Source organism: Triticum dicoccoides, chromosome 3B (genome assembly GCF_002162155.2).
Source record: "Triticum dicoccoides isolate Atlit2015 ecotype Zavitan chromosome 3B, WEW_v2.0, whole genome shotgun sequence".
NCBI lineage: Eukaryota > Viridiplantae > Streptophyta > Magnoliopsida > Poales > Poaceae > Triticum > Triticum dicoccoides.
Genome location: NC_041385.1, coordinates 581,046,975 through 581,053,859, shown reverse-complemented (window position 1 = coordinate 581,053,859; position 6,885 = coordinate 581,046,975).

The following is a 6,885-nucleotide window of genomic DNA, read 5'->3' as shown; positions in this document are numbered from 1 at the left end:
TTTTCCGAACTATGATTTTTAGGCCCTATGTTAGACTTTCCCTTATGTAAAATCTTTTATTTTTCTCTTTGGGCATGTAATATGACCTTAATATTGAACGACATTGCCTCTCATCAACATATCAATAAAGATATCAAGGGCACAGATGATTATCACCTTCTTAGTTGGATTTTGGTTTTCCCCTTGTCATCTGTGCTCTTCCCCATGTTCGACTGACATACGTGGTTTGACACGGTCTTCATACTAGGGATTGTATTCGGCCCCACAAAATTCTTTAAGTCCGAACACCCATAGGGGCTAAGGTGGTAAAGGGAGAACTACTGCGATTGTATTTTCGGTTCGTCCGGTTAAGTACCTCAGTAGAGAAAGCCGAAAACTGACTGTCATGATAGGCGAGAGCAGGTCAGCAATTCAGTGACTTAGTGTCATGCTATGAATCGTTCGTGATTTATGCCGTGTTATACGACGGGCTGGGTTCTTGACCAGCCGTGTTGCAAAGGCGCCGCACTCTGGATTGTCGTTCATGTAACAAGGAGCTAGTACTTAGCGCCACCAATGGACTCTTATGGCTAAGTGAAAGTACTAAAGCCGCATAGTCTGATTGCCTAATTCACTCCGCAAGACGCCTCCTATATCGGACCAAGTGTCACGACCCGGATTTGGTAAAATCCAAGTCTCTGTGCTTACTGTGCTATCCCTGAATCATAGCTAGCACACACAGTAACAAGAATGAATATCAGTAAAATATACCTTATTTTACTACAACGGTACATCCAAAATTAAACAAATACATACCATTGGCATAGCTCAATGCTGGCACATAATACAGCGGAATGATACGTAGTCGCTAAGTTAGGGCTCCATCAACGCCACTGGGTTCGTTGAGTGTAGACCATAACTCTATCGTCTCTTAATCTGTCGAGATCTGCGCATGACAGGTGCAGATGTGTACATGGAATGTACTCACAACTTGCAACGGGAAGTTTAACAGAACATATATGCAAGGTAAGTATTGGCGGAGGTTTCCTTTGCATAAAGCCATTTTTCTCCTATTCTAAACTTGTTTTGAAATAAAAAAAATAGTTTTTGGTATAAAAGGTAGGAGTGAGACACATGGATATACGCACCAGTGCTCATTCTCCAAAATAGTTTTAAAACAAACATAAGGTTGAAGTGAAACACATTCACTGTGCTCATTCCTCAACTTTAACCCTTAAAACAGATGTTTAGAAAAGAGAGAAGAGATTCTTCTTCAGTCCAAGTCTTCAGTTGCTCAAAATTGCCCGTAACCGGGGGCACGGCTAATCGATTAGGTTAAACCCTCTGCAGAGGTCGTACACGTTCCCCACATGACACAACCAACCCCGTTTATCATTACACACTTGGGTGTACGACTAGGAGGAGATTGCGACGAAGCCTTTCCGTAACAGCCCCCTATACCTGACCAAGCCGCCTGCAACTTAGGCAATGAAAGCCCCTCTCCGATGATGGTCCTGAGGTAAGGGTTTCCCGTTAGTTCTAAGCTAAGCCAGAGCCCATAGTAGCATGAGGCTGTACTGAAAGTAACATCGATTTGTACTTGAAAGATCTCATTCCCCTGGACGGCGGTCCCCACCAAAAACCTGTGTGCAAGACCTCAATCGGGCGCATTCACTGCAAGACCCTGATGGGCGCAATCACTTGTAGACGCTCCCGTCATACCATTCCGCCCAGGGAGTAGAAGTAAACAAAAATAGTATATAGTTTTTTTTTCAAAAGTTTTCACAAAATGTTACCCCAAAGGAGGGCAAGTTTAATCGTTTAAAACTTCTTTGATTTCCCAACGCTTTTCTTTGTAAGCAAGACTAAGCATAGCAGCAAGTTCCTAGGGCTTTACCTAGCAATAGTTGTTTGCAAAACTTTTTTAGTAAAACATGCATAGTAATAAAAGAATCCATGCATATTACAAAACATAGGACAGGGAATGATCAAGTTGCAACTTGCCTGATTCTTGAAGTTGATTCTCTATTTGTTAGCGTCACTCCTTCACTTTACGATATATCTAACGATAAAACAAAATACTTCAAAACACAACAAATCCAAATGAAGATCCAAATGAAAGATTCAAATTAACAATATAAATACATTCGTAGGATAATTATCATGTCGTGGCTACGGTTGAGATAAGAAGTTTCTTTGGATGGGAATGTGTCATAGATTTTATTCTAGGGTGGGTCAAGTTGGTTCAAGGGAAGATCATGGTGTCAATATATAGAGTGATTGATAGACAAGTTTTGATAATCAAATTTCCATAAAGAAACTATTTAGAATATTAGACTTGTGGTCGACTATGGGAATTGAAAGTTATGAGTTTAGGGAATTGAAACTAATAATTTACTAACTCCAAATTTGTGTAGTAGTAACATATGACCACAGAAATTTGTAGGGATCAATCTAAGAGATTTATCTAAGCATAAAATTTAATTGGTCGAAGATGTTAAATTATGAGTAAGGAAAGTGATTTTATGGTGTAGAGGCTAAAACATGAACTAAGCATGGTTGAAAAATTAAGGTATGTGTCCTAACAGATAGGTATGGTTCTAATGACCAATTTTTATATAATAAGCTTTTGGGTTTGAATTATAGATTAAAAGATATGGCAAAAATATTCAATTTACCATTTAAATCAAAACTAAATTTTAGTTTGCTCAAAAGTGAAATTTTATAATTTCATAAAAAACTGAAGGTTCCCATGAATCCGGGGATATCTTATTTGTCGAAATCGGACATACGGTTAGGGAGATACGAATTTCCAAAGTTTGGATATTTTTCTGTAAAAAGACTTACGGAATTTAGAGGAGGCTTGCCGGAGTTGGTCGCCGGAGTTGGGGAAGAAGGTCGCCGGAGTTGTGGAAGACGGTCCCTGACGTCAATTAGCAGAAGAACGGCGAAGGGACCGACGAGGGAAGTCCGTTGGGAAATATTACGGGCTCGGCCTCGTCCCGTGGCGGCGTGGAGCTGCCGCCGAAGCTGCAGAACTCCGGCGAGCAATTGCTCATAGAGGAGGGCGAGGTAGAGAGGGGTTTCTTCGGGAGTGGGTGAGGGCTGTGATTTGCACCTATGTGTACTATTTATAGGAGCGGGGGACATCATAATTCGAGCAGGTGGTGGTGCTTAATGGTGGCTGTTTCTCTACCTTGTAACTTGTAATGGCCACTACGAGAGTCTCCAATGCGCACTAAGCAGGCAAAGGGTCGAGGGAGGGGGCGGGTGACGATTCAGGAGGTCATATGGTGCCGGGAGTGAAGGGAGAGGAGGGGAGGAATAGGTACAGGCGTCCATGGAGTTCTCTTTCTGTAGCATGTGTACGTGATCCTCAGGTAGAAGAAGATCGAGTGGAGGTGGGCTAGATCGGCCGGCCCATGTACAAGGAAGAGGAAGAGAAAAAAAAACAAATGAGAGAGAGGGATAGATGGGTCAGGCCCAATTAGGACAGGCTAGGATTTATTAATTATTTATTTAACTATGCAAAAATGTTTAACAAGATTTTAAAAAAAATGTTTATGTTTACATGTTTATTATTTGGAGTCTGCGCACATTAGTTTCAGAGTTCATTAAACTTATTTTCATGCACAAACTTATTTTAATAATGCATTACGGGCTTCATAATTGCCCCAATATATGTTTTAGGGTTTTATGAATACCCAAATGACTAACAGGAAATATTGAATATTTCCAATAATAGTTTTAGAGAAGTCATATTATCTCCTCTCATATTTTCATTAAATGGTTTATTCAAAAAGAATACAAATAAGTTCAACTTCAAAAGAGAAGCTCGAAATAAAATCCTTATGGAATATTTTTACACCACAATTGAGAAAGTCATTTTATTCTCACTCATCCATTTGAATGTGGTTTGAAAATATTTCAGAAAGTTCAACAGTAAATGGAATACCATTGGATAAACTTTCCAACCATAACTTTCTTTTATAACGTGGTTTGAAAAGTTTAAACAAGGTCTCAAAAAGTTTTAAATTCCCGTGAAAATTGAAGCAATTCACACAATATTACTTATTTATTAACATTCCAAAATTTGGAAAATTTTGGGATGTTACACCAAGACGTTGGATTAAGTGTTGTCATGCGTTCCCGAACACCCCTGTAATATTTACGTGGGGGTTGAAGCCGACAACTGGTAAATTTCAGACACATAAACAACCAAAATAGGAGGATAAACTAATCATGAAAAGCATAACCATTTTTTACATCATGAGTTCATTGCATGACTCTTACAAACCAGACTCAACTACTCAAATATGACGTCCTTTGAGCACTGGCCGTCCATAATGTGGGCTCCCTCGAGGACCTCGTAAAAGTACTTCTCTGGCCGCTGATGCTCTTTGCCTTCAGGTGGCAATTTCGGTGGCAATTTCAGTGGCCTTCATCTTCGCCCACTGCACTTTGACGCGGGCGAAGACCATCCGAGCACCTTCGATGCAGGACGACCGCTTGAGGGTGTCGATCCGAGGAGACGCATCTACCAGCCGCTTCACGAGACCAAAGTGGCTGCTAGGTATGGCCTCAGCCGGCCATAGACGGATTATAACATCCTTCATGGCTAGTCCAGCCACCCTGTGCAGCTCAGACAACTGCTTCAGCTGATCACTCAGGGGCACTGGAAGTTCTGGTGCAAGGTATTGCGACCATAACAATTTCTCCGTGGAGCTCCCCTCTTCGGCTCGGAAGAATGCGGCGACATCTGCAATACTCCTTGGCAGATCCGCAAAGGCGCCTGGAGAACTCCGAACTCGGGTTAGTAAAATATATCTCCTACTAGTATATCTACTCTGCATGATAAAGGCCCAGCCGCAATCCGCCTTGCCTCTTGTATCCCTGGCGAGCGCCCTGGGCATCAACCCGATCTTCCTTCAGGCTCTCACGAGCTTTGGTGAGCTCGGAGGCCTGATCCGAACTCTTGTTCTCCAAGAATTCGCATTTAGCGATGGCGTCCTTGAGCTCTTTTTCGACCTCGCCCACCCGTGCCTCATGTCATCGGCGGGTGGTCTACTCCTCTAAATTTTTGGCCGCTTTGTCCGCGGCCGCCTTGCTCGCCTTCGCCTCCTTCTTAGCTTCGGCGAGGGCGCTCTTGAGGGACTCAACCTCGTCGGCGCCAACTATGAGTATATTTAGAACATTTTTAGTCAGTTTAAAAGGACTAACATATATACAATTTTCGGATATACCATTGGATATATATGATCAAACTCCTCAATGTACGCATACCTTGCGTCTCCTCAAACCGCTTGTTGATGCGGACTATTTCTTCATCGGCCAGCCACAACTTCCGAGTGAGTTTGGAAACTTTGGCGGCCTAGGGGCTCGCCGCCAGCTAGGAAGCATGTTGTACAATAGAGTAATGTGCCATATCTTCCGAACACTATGTGATCCTCTATCCGGCTTCACCAAAGCCGGACAGAGTCTCAGGAGCTACTATCTATACACAGGCATATTCCTTTATTAAAATTGGTTAGAAAATTACATCATATACCTCAAAGCCTGTTAATAGGCTGGTAAAGGCTTCGTTCAGCCTGCTTTTGGCGGGATGAATCTTCTCAACCACCATACCCATCAGGGTAAGGTGCTCCTCCATGAAGGAAGCACGACGAAGTGCTTCCGCCAATGTATCTGGCGCCTCCGGATTATTGGAGGTCGCCGGTGGAGTCGACGCTACTCCTCCTTCAAAGGGGGCCGCTCGCCAGATTCCAGAGCCATATGGGTCTCCGGAATAGTGTTTAGCTGGGGGGCGGATTGGGCATGGGCCCCTTCATTAGTCTCCATGGAGGTTGGTCCCCCCATATCTTCGGCAGCCGAGGCGTTACCCTCTAGTGCCGTCTTGACGGCCTCCCGCACATCTCCATGGCCTAGAGAGTCTCTTCGGGACAAGACTTTGGTGTCGTCTGTAGCGGTTGGCGGAGGGGCCCGCGGAGGCGTCTCGCTCTCCACCATCCCCGGCTCCAGTGAGTCCCCCGGAGACGATAGTTGGGGGAGATCACGGGCTGGACTGAAGCATACAATATAATGTATTAAAAACTACAATCATAAACACCGATATATGTAAGGCATCCTTGGATACTTACGAATCGGCTAGGGGCTTCGACCTGGGGCGCCTCTCGGGGATGACTTCAGCATCCGAATTTGAGTCGTCCAAGAGGGATATCTTCCAACTCTTGTACGACTCCGCCTCTGGGTCCTCGGAGGCCGCTCTTTTATTCTTCCTCCCCTTAAGGGGAGAATCGCTCCCTCCCTCCTCCTCCTTTTCGTCTTCATCCCCCTCATAGGAGGAGAGAGCTTCGGTATCTCTGGATACCGCATCCGGAGTACCTTTATAGCGGGGCCCACCTTTGGACTCCTTGCCCTTCTTCTCATGCGCTTGGTACGGTTTCGGGACCAGCATCCTCATCAGCAAAGGATCAGCTGGGTTTCCGGGCAGCAGAGCCGGACACTTGATCCACTCCGCTTTCTTCGTCCAGCCCTAATCAAGGATGGAAGTCTTAGTATAACCCTTTGATTTACGAACTAAGATATGTTCAAAAACTAAAAAACTTACCGGGGAGGCTGGGTGATCGCAGTCGAGGCCGATGTCATTGGTCGTCTCTGGCCATGATTTCTGGGCCTTGAAAAGTAGCTTCCAGATCTCTTTGTGCGTTCTGCCAAAGAATCGCTGCAGGGTCCGCGGCCCTTCCGGATTGAACTCCCACATATGGAGCGGCCAACGCTGGCAGGGAAGGGTCCGGTGGAATAGCATCACCTGGACCATGTTAGTAAGACCGGTGTTCTTTTCTATAATGTTTTTGATGCGCTTTTGCAACATCAACACCTCGTCGGTCGACCCCCTCGTCGGTCGAC